The following is a 17,016-nucleotide window of genomic DNA, read 5'->3' as shown; positions in this document are numbered from 1 at the left end:
ATTGTGTTAGGGAAATTGATGGGATTGAAGGCCGATAAATCCCCAGGGCCTGATAGTCTGCATCCCAGAGTACTTAAGAAAGTGGCCCTAGAAATAGTGGATGCATTGGTGATCATTTTCCAACAGTCTATCGACTCTGGATCAGTTCCTATGGACTGGAGGGTAACACCACTTTTTAAGAAAGGAGGAAGAGAGAAAATGGGCAATTATGGACCAGTTAGCCTGACATCAGTAGTGGGGAAATTGTTGGAATCAATTATTAAAGATGAAATAGCAGCGCATTTGGAAAGCAGTGACAGGATCGGTCCAAGTCAGCATGGATTTATGAAAGGGAAATCATGCTTGACAAATCTTCTAGAATTTTTTGAGGATGTAACTTGTAGAGTGGACAAGGGAGAACCAGTGGATGTGGTGTATTTCGACTTTCAAAAGGCTTTTGACAAGGTCACACACGAGATTGGTGTGCAAAATTAAAGCACATGGTATTGGGGGTAATGTACTGATGTGGATAGAGAACTGGTTGGCAGACAGGAAGCAGAGAGTCGGGATAAACGGGTCCTTTTCAAAATGGCAGGCAATGACTCCTGGGGTGCTGCTGGTCTCAGTGCTGGGACCCCAGCTATTTACAATATACATTAATGATTTAGATTAAGGAATTAAGTGCTATATCTCCAAGTTTGCAGATGACACCAAGCTGGGCGGCGGTGTGAACTGTGAAGAGGATGCTAAGAGGCTGTATGGTGACTTGGACAGGTTCGGTGAATGGGCAAACGCATGGCAGATGCAGTGTAATGTGGATAAATGTGGGGTTATCCACTTTGGTGGCAAAAACACAAAGGCAGAATATTATCTGAATGGAGGCAGATTAGGAAAAGGGGAGATGCAATGAGACCTGGGTGTCATGGTACATCATTCATTGAAAGTTGGCATGCAGGTACAGCAGGTGGTGAAGAAGGCAAATAGTATGTTGGCCTTCATTGAGTATAGGAGCAGGGAGGTCTTACTGCAGTTCTACAGGGCCTTAGTGAGGCCTCACCTGGAATATTGTGTTCAGTTTTGGTCTCCTAATCTGAGGAACGACGTTCTTGCTATTGAGGGAGTGCAGCGAAGGTTCACCAGACTGATTCCCGGGATGGCAGGATTGACATATGAGGAGAGACTGGATCGACTGGGCCTGTATTAACTGGTCCGCCATTTCTTTGTTCCCCATTATAAAATCACCTGAATCTGACTGCAAGGGACCGACGTTTGTCTTCACTAATCTTTTTCTCTTCACATATCTATAGAAGATTTTGCAGTCAGTTTTTATGTACCCAGCAAGCTTCCTCTCATACTCTATTTTACCCCTCCTAATTAAACCCTTTGTCCTCCTCTGCTGAATTATAAAATTCTCCCAGTATTAGGTTTGCTGCTTTTTCTGGCCAATTTATATGCCTCTTCCTTGGATTTAACACTATCCTTAATTTCCCTTGTTAGCCACGGTTGAACCACCTTTCCCGTATTATTTTCATTCCAGACAGGGATGTACAATTGTTGAAGTTCATCCATGTGATCTTTAAATGTTTGCCATTGCCTATCCACCATCAACCCTTTAAGTCTATTAACGCCTCATACCACCGAAGTTACCTTTCCTTAAGTTCAGGACCCTAGTCTCTGAATTAACTGTGTCACTCTCCATCTTAATAAAGAATTCTACCATATTACAGTCACTCTTCCCCAAGGGGCCTCGCATAACAAGATTGCTAATTAGTCCCTTCTCATTACACATCACCCAGTCTGATGGCCAGCCCTACAGTTGGTTCCTCGACATATTGGTCAAAAAAACCATCCCTAATACACTCCAGGAAATCCTCTTCCATCGTATTGCTACCAGTTTGGTTAGCCCAAAGGTGACCATGAACCTGTTGGATTATCGTAAAGACCCAACCAGTTCACTAATATCCTTTCAGGAAGTAAAACTGTCTTTGGATTACATATGATATACGGCACAGAAACAGGCCATTCGGCCGAACCAGTCCACGGTGACATTTATGCTCCACTTGAGCCTCCTCCCGTCTTTCCTCATCTATCTCTATCAGCATAGCCCTCTATTCCCTTCTCCCTCATATGTTTGTCCAGCCTCCACTTAAATGCATCCATACTATTTGCTTCAACCACTCCCTGTGGTGGCGAGTTCCACATTCTCACCACTCTCTGGGTAAAGAAGTTTCTTCTGAATTCGCTATTGGGGAGACCAAACACAGATTGGAAGATCGCTTTGCGGATCACCTCCATTCAGTGCGCAAGTGATCCCAAGCTTCCGGTTGCCTGTCATTTTAATTCTCCGCTCTCACTCTGATCTCTCTGTCCATGGCCCCCTACACTGCTCCAATGAAGCTCAACGCAAGTTCGAGGAACAGCACCTCATCTTTCTATTAGGCACTTTACAGCCTTTGGGACTCAACATCAAGTTCAACAATTGCAGACCATAACACCTGCCTCTGTCTAGCCTTCATGTAACTCCAGACCCAGACCAATGTGGTTGACCTTTAACTGGCTACTGAAATGCCCCAGCAAGCCACTCAGTTGTTCAAGAAGAAGACTCACCATCACCTTCTCAGGGCAACTAGGGATGGGTAATAAATGCTGGCCTTGCCAGCGATGCCCACAGTCCTAGAATGAATATTAATATATGATTGTCGTTAATAAGAATCGAAGTGGATTCCGGTTGTGTTGCAGAATTTTAGTTCTGATTATTCTTTTAGAGCTACAATTATAATGGGCGCCGAAACAAAATCTGAATGCTGAATGTTTTACAAACGGACTTCTGTTATTGTCATTTACAGCCCCTCAGGACCCATCTTTTGTTTATTTATTTGTCCCATTACCACCCACTTTTGACTTGCACCATCATCCCATTTGTAATTTAATCTCTCCTGCCTTCCACCCTATCACAGACCTTCCCTTTTGTTCTTTCTTCCCCATTTCAGAAAGATGAGAGGGGATCTCATAGAAACATATAAGATTCTGATGGGACTGGACAGGTTAGATGCAGAAAGAATGTTCCAGATGTTGGGGAAGTCCAGAACCAGGGGACATAGTCTAAGGATAAGGGATAAGCCATTTAGAACTGAGATGAGGAGAAACTTCTTCACTCAGAGAGTTGTTAACCTGTGGAATTCCCTGTCGCAGAGAGTTGTTCATTGGATATATTCAAGAGGGAGTTAGATATGGCCCTTATGGCTAAAGGGATCAAGGGGTATAGAGAGAAAGCAGGAAAGTGGTACTGAGGTGAAAGATCAACTATGATCTTATTGAATGGTGGTGCAGGCTCGAAGGGCCGAATGGCCTACTCCTGCACCTGTTTTCTATGTTTCTATGTTTCTACTGGTACAGGATACCAGCTTTTTAGTGCCAGATTTTTAACAAACAGAATTAAAATTCGTCAGTGCCATAGTGGGATTTGAGCGCACATTCTCTGCATTATTAGTCCAGTAACGTTGATCATTATTACACTGCAGCATCATTCTGCTGATTATTAGTCCAGTAATAATCTGATATAGGAAAACTCTAAATGAGATCAATAACCTGCAAAATAACAGTGCATTTTCCAGTAATCCACAACTGAAAGAAAATATCTGGTGAGGCCACAGCATCAGTGACTGGTTGCTGGACACTTACATGTCCTATGTCATTCCAGTCTCACTTATGTCATCCTATATCTGCCGTGCTTCCTCTGGTAACTAGATCCAAGTCAGAAAACATTAAAAAGTTATTTTTAAACATTCTACCATATGATATGAAAGTAAGTTATGTGTGGCAGTGAATTCAAGGCAGCAATTAACTGTTGCAGTTAAATTAGTGTTTTTAAACAGTGCACGCTCTTTTCTCATGAGAACATAAGAAATAGGAGCAGGCGTAGGCCTTTCGGCCCCTCGAGCCTGCTCCTCCATTCAATGAGATCATGGCTGATCTTCTACCTCAACTCCACTTACCTGCACTATCCTCCTATCCCTTGATTCCCTTAATATTCAACGAGTCTCACTCCCCCGCTCTTTCCCCATGGCCCTGTAAATTAGTTTCCCGTCAAGTATATATCCAATTTTCTTTTGAAACTTTCTATTAAATCTGCTTTCACCATCCTTTTACGCTGGACATTCCAGATCACAACCACTTGCTGCGGAAAAAAAAGTTTCCTCATGTCGCCTCTGGTTCTTTTGCCAATCACCTTAAATCTGTGTCCTCTGGTTACTGACTCTTCACCCACTGAAACAGTTTCTCTTTATTTACTCTAACAAAACCGTTCATGATTTTGAACACCTCTATCTGCTCTAAGGAGAACAACCCCAGCTTAGAACATAAGAAATAGGAGCAGGAGTAGGCTATTTGACCCCTCGAGCCTGTTCTACCATTCAATAAGATCATGGCTGATCTGATCTTAGCCTCAACTCAACTTTCCTGCCCGCTCCCCATAACCCTTGACTCCCCTGTAGTTCAAAAATCTGTCTATCTCCACCTTAATATATTCAGTAACCCTGCCTCCACAACTCTCTGGGCAGAGAATTCCACAGATTCATGACCCACTGAGAGAAGAAATTTCTCCTCATCTCCGCTCTAAATGAGCGACCCCTTATTCTGAAACTATGCCCCTAGTTCTAGATTCCATCTCGAGCAGAACTATCCTCTCTGCATCTACCCTGTCAAGCTCCCTCAGAATATTATATGTTTCAATAAGATCACCCCTCAGTCTTCCAAACACCAAAGTATAGGCCCAACCTGTTCAACCTTTCTTCATAAGACAACCCTTTCATCTCAGGAATCAACCTAATGAACCTTCTCTGAACTGCCTCCAATGCAAGTATATCCCTCCTTAAATAGGGAGACCAAAACTGAACACAGTACTCCAAGTGTGGTCTCACGAACGCTTCTCCAGTCTCTCCACATAACTTAAGTCCCTGATCCCCGGTACCATTCTGGTAAATCTCCATTGTACCCTCTCTAAGGCCTTGACATCTTCCCTAAAGTGTGGTGCCTAGAATTAAACACAATACTTCAGCTGAGGCCTAACCAGTGAAATTCCGTGCTTTTGTCCTTTATAGGTGGACTCTTAACCCCAGGTGGGTTGGGTATGGGTGTGAGGTTAAAGAGTTAAAAAACTGAATCCCGACCCCAACTCGTCCACTACCGGTTTTAACCGAGGCAGGATGAGGTGTGGATAGCCAACCCGTGTCCAGGAGGTGGGTCACCCATTTATATATTATAATGAGGCAGATGTGCTTCATGGTGATCCAACATTGGGGTCAGCCATTTAGGACTGAGGTGAGGAGAAACCTCGTCATGCAGAGGGTGGTGAATCTTTGGAATTCTCTACCCCAGAGGGCTGTGAAGGCTCAGTCATTGAGTATATTCAAGACAGAGATCGATAGATGTTTGGATATTAAAGGAATCAAGGGATATGAGAAGAATGCAGGAAAGTGGAGTTGAGGTCAAAGCTCAGCCATGATCATATTGAATGGTGGAGCAGGATCGAGGGGCCGATGGCCTACTCCTGCTCCTAATTCTTATGTTCTTATTGCAAGTTAAACTCTGGTTGGTCGGGTTTCACAGGCCAGCTACAGTAAGGCGAGGACTGCCTTTACACCTACCTGCTGGTTCCAGCGCCCATTTCCCACCTCCCCCCGCTGCCTGCAATCGGACAGTCCCCCCCTCCCCCCAAGGCTGCCAACAATCCGTGACTCTTTCGATCACCCCATGACCTCCCCCCCGCCCACCCCTAGGCTCAAGGCCTCCGATCCACCCTGCGGCCACGACACCTTCCCTTTCGGCAACCAATTGTCTTCCCAACCTCTCCCCCTCCAGCCCCGGATCCTGCTCCGGCCCCGACCACAACTCTGCACCCCCATCGATGCTCCTCCGGCCTCCCCTTCCTGCCCCGATCCTCTTCCAACCCTCAACCACCACCCCGCCAAACCCAATCCCTCTCTCATTCTTCACTGCAGCCTAGTGTCGCAGGCCTACCCGCCTGACAGCCAGCCAGCCTCTCCATCTGGCTGGCTGCGTGTGGGAAACAGAGCTTTCAAATGCTAATCAGGTTCTGCCATTAAATTCGGCCGGGCCTGCAGGAAACCCATTCTCCCGGGTTTCCCGATCGTTTTCTAGCCCCCCTCTCCCGACTCACCTCCAGATTAAAATTCCGACCTATGCCTCTATTGTAAAGCCAATGATCCCTTCTGCTTTTTTAACTGTCTTCTCAACCTACCCTGCCAGCTTCAAAGATTTGTGTATATACACCCACAGGTTCTCTTTTAAAATTGTACCATTTGGTTAATATTGCCTCTCAGTCTTCCTACCAAATGTATTACTCATCAATTCTCTATATAAAATTTAATCTGCCACGTGTCTGCTCATTTCACCAATCTGTCCACGTCCTCTTGAATTCTGTTACTATCCTCCTTACTGTTAAATACATTTCTGAGTTTTGTGTCATCTGCAAACTTTGAAATGATGCCCTTTATATCCAAGTTCAGGCTATTAAATAACAAAAATAGCAGTGGTCCCAATACCGAACCCTGGAGAACGCAACTGTATACTTTCCTCCAGTCTGAAAAACAACCGTTCACCAAAACTCTCTGATTTCTGTCCCAAAGTCAATATTGTATCCACACTGCCACTGTTCCTTTAATCTCATGGGCTTCAATATTGCTAACAAGTTCCCTGCGTAAATTTCTCCCCAAATTAGCTCCATCTGGATAAGTAAGCAGCTGTGGCTTAAAAAATCGACGGGTTTGTGTCCGTGCTTTTGAGTAATGTGGTTTTTGCACCTGATTTTTGAGTACAACAAGCAACGGGCGTAAGCTGTTTGCTGCAGTTCAGGTCAAATACAACACTTTGAAAATTGGTAAAATGCACCAATTTAGTTACGACAACTTGCATTATGTGTCTCCGTGTCAAATTTTTTCTTATGACACTCCTGTGAAGTGCCTTGGGGCATTTTTACTACATTAAAGGTGCTATGTAAATACAAGTGTTGTTGTTGCATAGTTAGTGCCTTTACCAGAGAAAAACATCCTAAGACAATTGATAGAAGTGTTGAACCAAGGAAGGTGATACTAGGAGGAGTAAGCAAAACCTTGGTCAAAGAGCTGGGTTTTAAGGAGGAGAAGGAGAAGGATTGGTTCTAAAATCCCAGCCCATCATTTACTTTGTTCAAAATTTTCCTTGCTTTTTTTCCCTCCTCATCTGGAGGTGCAGAGCCTTGCTGAGAGATGAAACCAGCAGCTCTTTTATACCTTGGCAAATGGCTATTCTTCTTGTGTTGGTTTGGCAGACCACCCAACCATGGAGGGCATCAGGTCTTGTTCCTGTTCTCCCTCGACAATCACACACACACAGTTTCCAACAGATGTAGCTTGATGGTGACTGTGAGCAGGAACCATGACCTGGTTTTTGTTTTCACTCTAGGAGGCCAATTGTAGCATTCCCAGTGCTGCGCTGGTTGAGATCTGGTAACTGAGCACAGATCAGGAGCTGAACCTGGAACTTCTGGTTCATGTAACTTTGTGACTTTTTCTTTTCTTTTAATGAATCTTCATAGAATCACAGAAAGTCACATCATGCAAGGAGGCCATTTGGCCCGTCGTGCCTGCGCTGTCTCTTTGGAAGTCACATCATGCTTCGTGGCCCCGTTAAGTTCCGCGGCCATGCAGCTGTGTGGAGGTTCTGCACAGGCCGCTTACCGACGTCCTTCTGGCAGATTTTGCACATGCGCGAAATTTTGAATGAGCCGCGCAGCCTGTTATAGGAACCGCGCACCCTAAAACAGAATTAGGGGGAATGTCGGTCCCACGACCCCTTTTTTTCCCTGTAATCCTGAAAGATACTCATCCTAAAGTGCCTGACCAACTGCCTTTTTAAATTATTTATGGAATCAGCTTCCACCACCTTTTCAGGTAGAGCATTCCTGTTCCCAACAACTCTCTGAGTGAAACAATTTCTCATCATTTCCCTTCTAGTTCTTTTGCCAATGGTTTTAAATCTATGACCTCTGGCCGGAGGGAATAGTTTTTCTCTATCTACTCTATCCAAATCTCTTATCATCTTGAAAACCGCTATTAGGTCACCACTTAACCTTCTCTGTTCTAAGGAGAACAGTCCTAACCTTTCCAATCTCTCCTAACAGAAGTCCCTGGTAACATCCTGGTAGACCTCCACTGTGCCCTTTCTAAGGCCTTTACATTGTTCCAGAAGTGTGGTGCCCAGAATTGTCCACAGTGCTCCAGCTAAGGCCTAACCAGTGATTTATAAAGTTCTAGCATGATGTCCTTGCTTTTAGATTCTATTCCTCTTACAAACCCAAGTAACCGATGTGCTTTTTCAACCATCTTATCAACTTGCCCTGCTACCTTTAAGGATTTGTGTATATGGACACCAAGGTCTCTCTGCTCATCTACACTTTTCAAACTCGTGCCATTTATAGCATACTGTCTTTCTATATTCGTCCTCTCAAAGTGCATCACTTCACACTTCTCCGCATTGAACTCCATCTGCCAGGTTTCTGCTCATTTCACCATCCTGTCTTATGTCATCCTGAAGCTTATGGGCTACAAATTTGATAGCCCCTGAAAACAGGCACAGGGATCAAGATGCACAATCAACCCATGCCTGTTGAAAGGAATGCTAATTAGATCGATTGCAACTCAGCCCAGCGCTTAATGCGCTGCTGAGTGGCTGAACGCTCAGCGTGGGGCAAAAGTTTGTGCGCGGCTAGCTCCAATTAAAGCTAGTCTGCACTTCTTAAAGGCACTCTGCACCTCTTAAGGTAGAGGTGCATTCTGCCTGCAACATCTCATGCAACTGGTCGTGGCGGCAAGGCTCAGAAAGAAGAACAGTTAAAAATAGCTCAACAGACCAAAGAAAGGACTCCAGGGTTCTTGGACACAGCACTAGAGTCCTTAGTGCAGAGGGTGGAAAGGAGGACACAGATCTTCTTTCCACAGGGGGCCAGGAGGCCCTCCAGACACACACACTGAAAACAATGGCAGCAGATAACCGACGAGGTCAATGCCAGAAGTCTTACCCTGAGGACCTGAATCCAGTGCCAAAAGAGGTTCAGTGACATCACATGATGGCAAGGTTAGTGAATGCATCTTCAAATCCAATCTCCCACCAACTGCACCACTAGCCTCACATACTGCTCAATATACCACACCCCCATCACTCACCTCCCAACAATCTCTAACAATCACAACTCAAACCTCACATTCATAGCTTCACCTCACCCTCACACACTTACCACTGCTGCAAGCCTCACACCCACATCTCACATCTTGCATACACTGCCAGCTATTCAAACCATGACAGGCACATCACCCAAACAGATTGAACCATATGCACTGACACACTTCCCTCTCTCTTGCAGGACAAGGTGGCTCAAAGTGAAATCATGTTTGACAAATTTGCTGGAGTTCTTTGAGTATGTAATGAACAAGGTGGATACGAGGGAACCAGTGGATGTGGTGTATTTGAATTTCCAGAAGGCATTCGATAAGGTGCCACGTGAGAGGTTACTGCACAAGATAAAAGCTCACGGGGTTGGGGGTAATATATTAGCATGGATAGAGCATGGGTTAACTGACAGAAAACAGAGAGTCGGAATAAATGGGTCATAAGAACATAAGAATTAGGAACAGGAGTAGGCCATCTAGCCCCTCGAGCCTGCTCCGCCATTCAACAAGATCATGGCTGATCTGGCCATGGACTCAGCTCCACTTACCGGCCAGCTCCCCGTAACCCTTAATTCCCTGATTAGTTAAAAATCTATCTATCTGTGACTTGAATACATTCAATGAGCTAGCCTCAACTGCTTCCTTGGGCAGAGAATTCCACAGATTCACAACCCTCTGGGAAAGAAATTCCTTCTCAATTCGGTTTTAAATTGGCTCCCCCGTATTTTGAGGCTTTGCCCCCTAGTTCTAGTCTCCCCAACCAGCGGAGACAACCTCTCTGCCTCTATCTTGTCTATCCCTTTCATTATTTTAAATGTTTCTATAAGATCACCCCTCATCCTTCTGAACTCCAACGCGTAAAGACCCAGTCTACTCAATCTCTCAATCTATCATCATAAGGTAACCCCCTCATCTCCGGAATCAGCCTCGTGAATCCTCTCTGTACCCCCTCCAAAGCTAGTACATCCTTCCTTAAGTAAGGTGACCAAAACTGCATGCAGTACTCCAGGTGCGGCCTCACCAATACCCTATACAGTTGCAGAAGGACCTCCCTGCTTTTGTACTCCATCCCTCTCGCAATGAAGGCCAACATTCCATTCGCCTTCCTAATTACCTGCTGCACCTGCAAACTAACTTTTTGGGATTCATGCACAAGGACCCCCAGGTCCCTCTGCACCGCAGCATGTTGTAATTTCTCCCCATTCAAATAATATTCCCTTTTACTGTTTTTTTTCCCAAGGTGGATGACCTCACACTTTCCGACATTGTATTCCATCTGCCAAACCTTAGCCCATTCGCTTAACCTATCTAAATCTCTTTGCAGCCTCTCTGTGTCCTCTACACAACCCGCTTTCCCACCAATCTTTGTGTCATTTTCCGGTTGGCAAACAATGACTAGTGGAGTGCCGCAGGGATCGGTGCTGGTTCCTCAACTATTTACAATCTATATTAATGATTTGGATGAAGGGACTGAGTGTAATGTAGCCAAGTTTGCTGATGATGCAAAGATGGGTGGGAAAGCAAATTGTGAGGTGGATAATCATGAGTGATTTTAACCTCTATATTGATTGGACAAATCAAATTGGTCTGGGTAGCCTTGAGGAGGAGTTCATAGAGTGCATAAGGGACGGGTTCCTTGAGCAGTATGTAATGGAACGAACCAAGGGGCAGGCTATCTTAGATCTGGTCCTGTGTAATGAGACAGGATTAATAAACAATCTCCTAGTAAAGGATCCCCTTGGAATGAGTGATCAAAGCATGATTGAGTTTCAAATTCAGATGGAGGGTGAGAAAGTTGGATCTCTTACCAGCATACTAAGCTTAAATAAAGGAGACTATGAAGGTATGAGGGCAGAGTTGGCTAAAGTGGACTGGGAAAATAGTTTAAAGTGTAGGATGGTTGAGGAACAGTGGTGTACATTTAAGGAGATATTTCACAACTCTCAAGAAAAATATATTCCAGTGAGAAGCAAAGGGTGTAAGAGAAAATATAACCATCTGTGGCTAACTAAAGAAATAAAGGACAGCATCCAATTAAAAACAAGGGCATACAAAGTGACCAATATAAGTGGGAGGACAGAAGATTGGGAAGCTTTAAAAAACAAGCAAAGAATGACGAAAACAATGATGAAGAAAGGGAAGTAAAACTAGCATGAAATATAAAAACAGATAGCAAGAGTTTCTATAGGTATATAAAAAGGAAAAGAATGGCTAAAGTAAATGTTGGTCCCTTAGAGGACGAGACCAGGGAATTAGTAATGGGGAACATGGAGATGGCAGAAACTCTGAACAAATATTTTGTTTCAATCTTTACGGTTGAGGACACTAACAATATTCCAACAGTGGATAGTCAAGGGGCTCTAGGGAGGTGGGGGGAGGAACTTAACACAATCACAATCACTAAGGAGGTGGTACTCAGTAAGATAATGGGACTAAAGGCAGATAAATCCCCTGGACCTGATGGCTTGCATCCTAGGGTCTTAATAGAAGTAGCGGCAGGGATAGTGGATGCATTGGTTGTAATTTACCAAAATTTCCTGGATTCTGGGGAGGTCCCATCAGATTGGAAAACTGCAAATGTAATGCCCCTATTTAAAAAAGGAGGCAGACAAAAAGCAGGAAACTATAGACCAGTTAGCCTAACATCTGTGATTGGGAAAATGTTGGAGTCCCATTATTAAAGAAGCAGTAGCAGGATATTTGGAAAAGCAAAATTCGGTCAGGCAGAGTCAGCATGGATTTATGAAGGTGAAGTCATGTTTGACAAATTTACTGGAATTCTTTGAGGATGTAACGAACAGGGTGGATAAAGGGGAACCAGTGGATGTGGTGTATTTGGACTTCCAGAAGGCATTTGACAAGTGCCACATAAAAGGTTACTGCAGAAGCTAAAATTTCACAGGGTTGGGGATAATATATTAATGTGGATAGAGGATTAGCTAACAAACAGAAAACAGAGAGTCGGGATAAATGGTTCATTTTCGGGTTGGCAATCAGTAACTAGTGGAGTGCCGCAGGGATCAGTGCTGGGACCCCAACTATTTACAATCTGTATTAACGACTTGGAAGAAGGGACTGAATGTAACGTAGCCAATTTTGCTGACGATACAAAGATGGGAGGAAAAGCAATGTGTGAGGAGGACACACAAAATCTGAAAAAGGACATAGACAGGCTAAGTGAGTCGGCAAAAATTTGGCAGATGGAGTATAATGTTTGAAAGTGTGAGGTCATGCACTTTGGCAGGATAAATCAGAGAGCAAGTTATTATTTAAATGGCGAAAGATTGCAAAGTGCTGCAGTACAGTGGGACCTGGGGGTACTTGTGCATGAAACACAAAAGGATACTATGCAGGTACAGCAAGTGATCAGGAAGGCCAATGCAATCTTGGCCTTTGTTGCAAAGGGGATGGATTATAAAAGCAGGGAAGTCTTGCTACAGCTATACAGGTTATTGGTGAGGCCACACCTGGAGTACTGTGTTCAATTTTGGTCTCCGTATTTAAGGAAGGATATACTTGCATTGGAGGCTCTTCAGAGAAGGTTCACTAGGTTGATTCCAGAGATGAGGGGGTTGACTTATGAAAGTAGGTTGAGTAGCTTGGGGCTATACACACTGGAGTTCAGAAGAATGAGAGGTGATCTTATTGAAACTTATAAGATAATGAGGGGGCTCAACAAGGTGGATGCAGAGGATATTTCCACTCATAAGGGAAACTAAAACTAGGGGACATAGTCTTAGAATAAGGGGCTGCCTATTTAAGACTGAGATGAGGAGAAATTTCTTCTCTGAGGGTTGTAAATCTGTGGAATTCTCTGCCCCAGAGAGCTGTGGAGGCTGGGTCATTGGATATATTTAAGGCGGAGATAGACAGATTTTTAAGCGATAAGAAAGTCAAGGGTTATGGGGAGCGGGCAGAGAAGTGGAGCTGAGTCCATGATCAGATCAGCCATCATCATCATAGGCAGTCCCTCGAAGCGAGGATGACTTGTTTCCACGTCAAAAAGGGATGAGTTCACAGGTGTTTTAATGAAGGACCTAATATTCCAGGTCCTGAACTACATTGTGAAGGGTGAAAGATGCCTGTGCTTGGATTTTTTTTTAACGTGTGGTGGCCGTTGCACACCAGCCACCACACGGGCTTGACAGAGCTAGGTCTTGGTCCAGTGGCAAGGATTACCCAAGATGATTGGAGACCAGCTCTGCTGCACAGTCCGAGCACGCACACATATAGCAGTGTAGGCTGGCCCGTGCTGCTTCTGGGCCCTCAGCTCTTCTGGGCCCCAGATTCACGCCTCACCTGGGCTACCGTCACTTCCCTCTACGGACTTTTGCTGCTCCTTTATCCCTCCTGCTGTGCCTGCCAGTACTGCCATCAGCGACCTGGCTTCGTAGCCGTCGCCCTCCTGCAGCAGCAGCACACCATTGGAGGGAACAGCATGCGGCGGCAAATCTGCCATGATCTTATTGAATGGTGGAGCAAGCTTGAAGGGCCAAATGACATACTCTTGCTCGTATGTCTTATGTTCTTAAAACCGAAGATAGCAATAGCTAACCGGCAGGCATATTCTTACCATCTCTGGAGTAGGCGGTGCTCGAACTTATTGGAGATCACTGAGGCTGATGTGAGCAGTAAGATTGAAAGCATTGCTGATGACAGTACGCTCATACCTAATCCTTCTTCTCAAAATCCACTTCCCCCTCATCCCACAATCTCTTCTCACTTACAAGCTACAGATTGTGTAAGCATGCACATCTTGCTTTCCCCCCCACCCCGCACTACAACCGGACCCTTGTGTCTTTCTGTATTCAGATACCCAAGAACTCCAACCTGCCCAGCCAGTGCAGGAAGAGCAAGTGGAGAGCGATGGAGAAGAAAATACACCATCACTGGATCTCACACTCGCAGGCACCAGCTCAGAAACTGGCACTGTGATTAATTTAGAGGGTAGTACAGAGGTGGGAACTGCATGTGGTGAGTCACCGGGCACGAGTGACCTGCAGCCAGGGCACTGGACAAGGATAGCGCAGGTGCCAGCTACCCAGAGGGCAAGGTCGCACAGTGGTTCTGCCGTCGAGGACTTCAAAGGGATGGCCTTCAGAACTGATTCCTGGGAACCACACTGGTTCCTGGGATGGAGGGAATGTTCTATGAGGAGAGATTGAGGAGACTCGGCCTATATTCTCTGGAGTTTAGAAGAGTGAGAGGTGATCTCATTGAAACAAGGAAAATTATTATAGGGCTTGACAGGGTAGATGCAGGGAGGATGTTTCCCCTGGCTGGGGAGTCTAGAACTGGGGCTCGTAGTCTCAGAATAAGGGGTCGGCCATTTAGGACTGAGATGAGGAGAAACTTCTTCACTCAGAGGGTGGTGAATCTTTGGAATTCTCTATCCTAGAGGGCTGTGGAGGCTCAGTCGTTGAGTGTGTTCAAGACAGAGATCGATAGATTTTTGGATATTAACGGAATTAAGGAGTATATGGATAGTGCAGGAAAGTGGAGTTGAGGTAGCAGATCAGCCATGATCTTATTGAATGGCAGAGCAGGCTCAAGGGGCCAAATGGTCCACTCCTGCTCATAATTCTTATGTTCTTATGTAGATGAACAGTGATGGGCATGGACAGAGAAATGCTTGGTGCAATGTCAGACCTGCCAGAGAGCATGTTGTCACTGACAAGGAAGGAGCACGGATGAGTCCAGTTCCAACATTGCACGGAGCTTTGTACAGAGCTTAGAGCCCAGGATGTCCAGAATTGAAGGACAATAATGGACAACTCCATTATTGCACTTGTGAACCCAACCATGATGCAGCGTCTGATGGCCGATGTCTCAGCTTCCATTGCAGCACAAATGGAAGCGACCCTAAGTCTGAGTGCTGCAGTGGAATCTCAGACTCCTGTCATGAAAGCTCAGACTGTTCTTGATATGTCCTTACTATACAGTACAAATGCACACGAGGCCCATACTTGAGAGAAGGTCACTCTGTGACCAGTACCCTTTATTCCAGCACTGAAGTGAAGAAGGTGGGCGGAGCTTCCCCTTTTATACCTGAAAGTCCAGGTTAGGAGTGTCTCCCACAAGTTCACCACCTAGTGGTCAGTGTTCTCACGGTGTACAACTTAGGTCAGTTTATACATGGATTACAATGACAGTTCAATACATGACATCACCTCCCACCCCCCAAAGTCTTATTGGGATCACAGGTTAAGTCTCTCTGGTGGTTTACGCTTCCTTTTAGGGCGAAGGAGTTGGGGCTCCAGTTGTTGGGCGCTGGCCTGAGTGTCTGCTGTTTGCGGTGCCTCAGGCCGGTCCGGACTGCCCACAGTGACTGGGCTCTCCTCCACTTGGTTCCGGTGTTCGGTCACCTGTAGTGGAGTGAACTCTACGTCGTGTTCTTCCTCTGCTTCTTTTATGGGGTTGCTGAACCTCCTTTTTGTTTGATCCACGTGTTTGCGGCAGATTTGTCCATTGGTAAGTTTAACTACCAAAATCCTATTCACTTCTTTGACAATCTCAATGCCTGCGAGCCATTTGGACCCTGCAGCGTAGTTGAGGACAAAGACAGGGTCATTGACATCAATACATCGCGCCCGTGCATTCCCATCATGATAGTCACATTGTGACCGGCGCCTGCTGCAACAATTTCTTTCATGGTGGGGTGTATGATTGATAACCTGGTTTTGAGCACCCTTTTCATTAGCAGCTCTGCGGGTGGAACCCCTGTGAGCGAGTGTGGTCGGGATCTATAGGCCAACAGGAGGCGTGATGAGCTGCTTTGTAGGGAATGCCCTTGGATTCTGAGCATCCCCTGTTTGATTATCTGCACTGTTCGTTCCCCCTGGCCATTTGAGGCTGGCTTGAACGGTGCCGTTCTGACATGGTTGACACCATTTCTTGTCATGAAGTCCTGGAACTCAATGCTTGTAAAGCACGGGCCATTGTCGCTGACCAAGATGTCCGGTAGACCATGGGCGGCGAACATTTCCCGTAGACTTTCTACCGTGGTAGAGGATGTGCTTGAATTGAGAATGTCACACTCGATCCATTTGGAGTAGGCGCCTACTATAACCAAAAAAAACTTTCCCATGAAGGGACCTGCGTAGTCCACATGGATGCATGACCCATTCAGGACACATTTCTTGACTAAAGACAGTAGCGGGTCTCAATTTGTCCAGACTTTGACCTGACGGGCTGTCATGGGTGAGCCTTCACTTTCGAAAGCTTCAACAGCCATGACGATCTCAGCAGCATGCTCGATTGCCACCTCGGTGGTGGCTAGTGGGAGCCTGCTGAGTGCATCGGCGCAGTTTTCAGTGCCCGGTCTGTGCCGAATTGTATAGTCATTGGTGGCTAACGTGAGTGCCCACGTCTGTATGCGGGCCGACGCATTTGCATTTATGGCCTTGTTGTCGGCCAAAAGGGACGTTAGGGGTGTGTGATCTGTCTCCAGCTCAAATTTCCTGCCAAACAGGTATTGGTGCATTTTTTTTTACTACATATACACATGAAAGCGCTTCCTTTTCTATCATCCCGTAACCCCTTTCTGCCTGAGACAGACTTCTGAAGGCATAAGCTACCAGCTGTAGCTGACCCTTGGCATTAACATGCTGCAACACACACCCGACACCATAGGACGACGCATCGCACGTTAAAACAAGTTTCTTACATGAGTCATATAGCGTTAACAGATTGTTGGAGCATAACAAATTGTGTGCTCTATCAAAAGCCCTTTCCTGGCTGTCCCCCCAGACCCATTCGCGACCTTTGCGTAGGAGCATGTGTAGCGACTCTACCAAATTTACCAAAATAGCTC

At 45.6% G+C, this 17,016-nt stretch overlaps 1 protein-coding gene across 1 annotated transcript in view; it reads left to right on the top strand.

The window, feature by feature from the left end:
• The window catches only part of rims2a (regulating synaptic membrane exocytosis 2a), a 1,685,585-nt gene that overhangs the window by 1,259,638 nt on the left and 408,931 nt on the right, over positions 1 to 17,016 (top strand). The window lies entirely within an intron of this gene.

The sequence above is a fragment of the Pristiophorus japonicus genome, chromosome 1 (genome assembly GCF_044704955.1).
Source record: "Pristiophorus japonicus isolate sPriJap1 chromosome 1, sPriJap1.hap1, whole genome shotgun sequence".
Lineage (NCBI taxonomy): Eukaryota > Metazoa > Chordata > Chondrichthyes > Pristiophoridae > Pristiophorus > Pristiophorus japonicus.
This window is presented reverse-complemented; position numbering and strand designations above follow the sequence as displayed.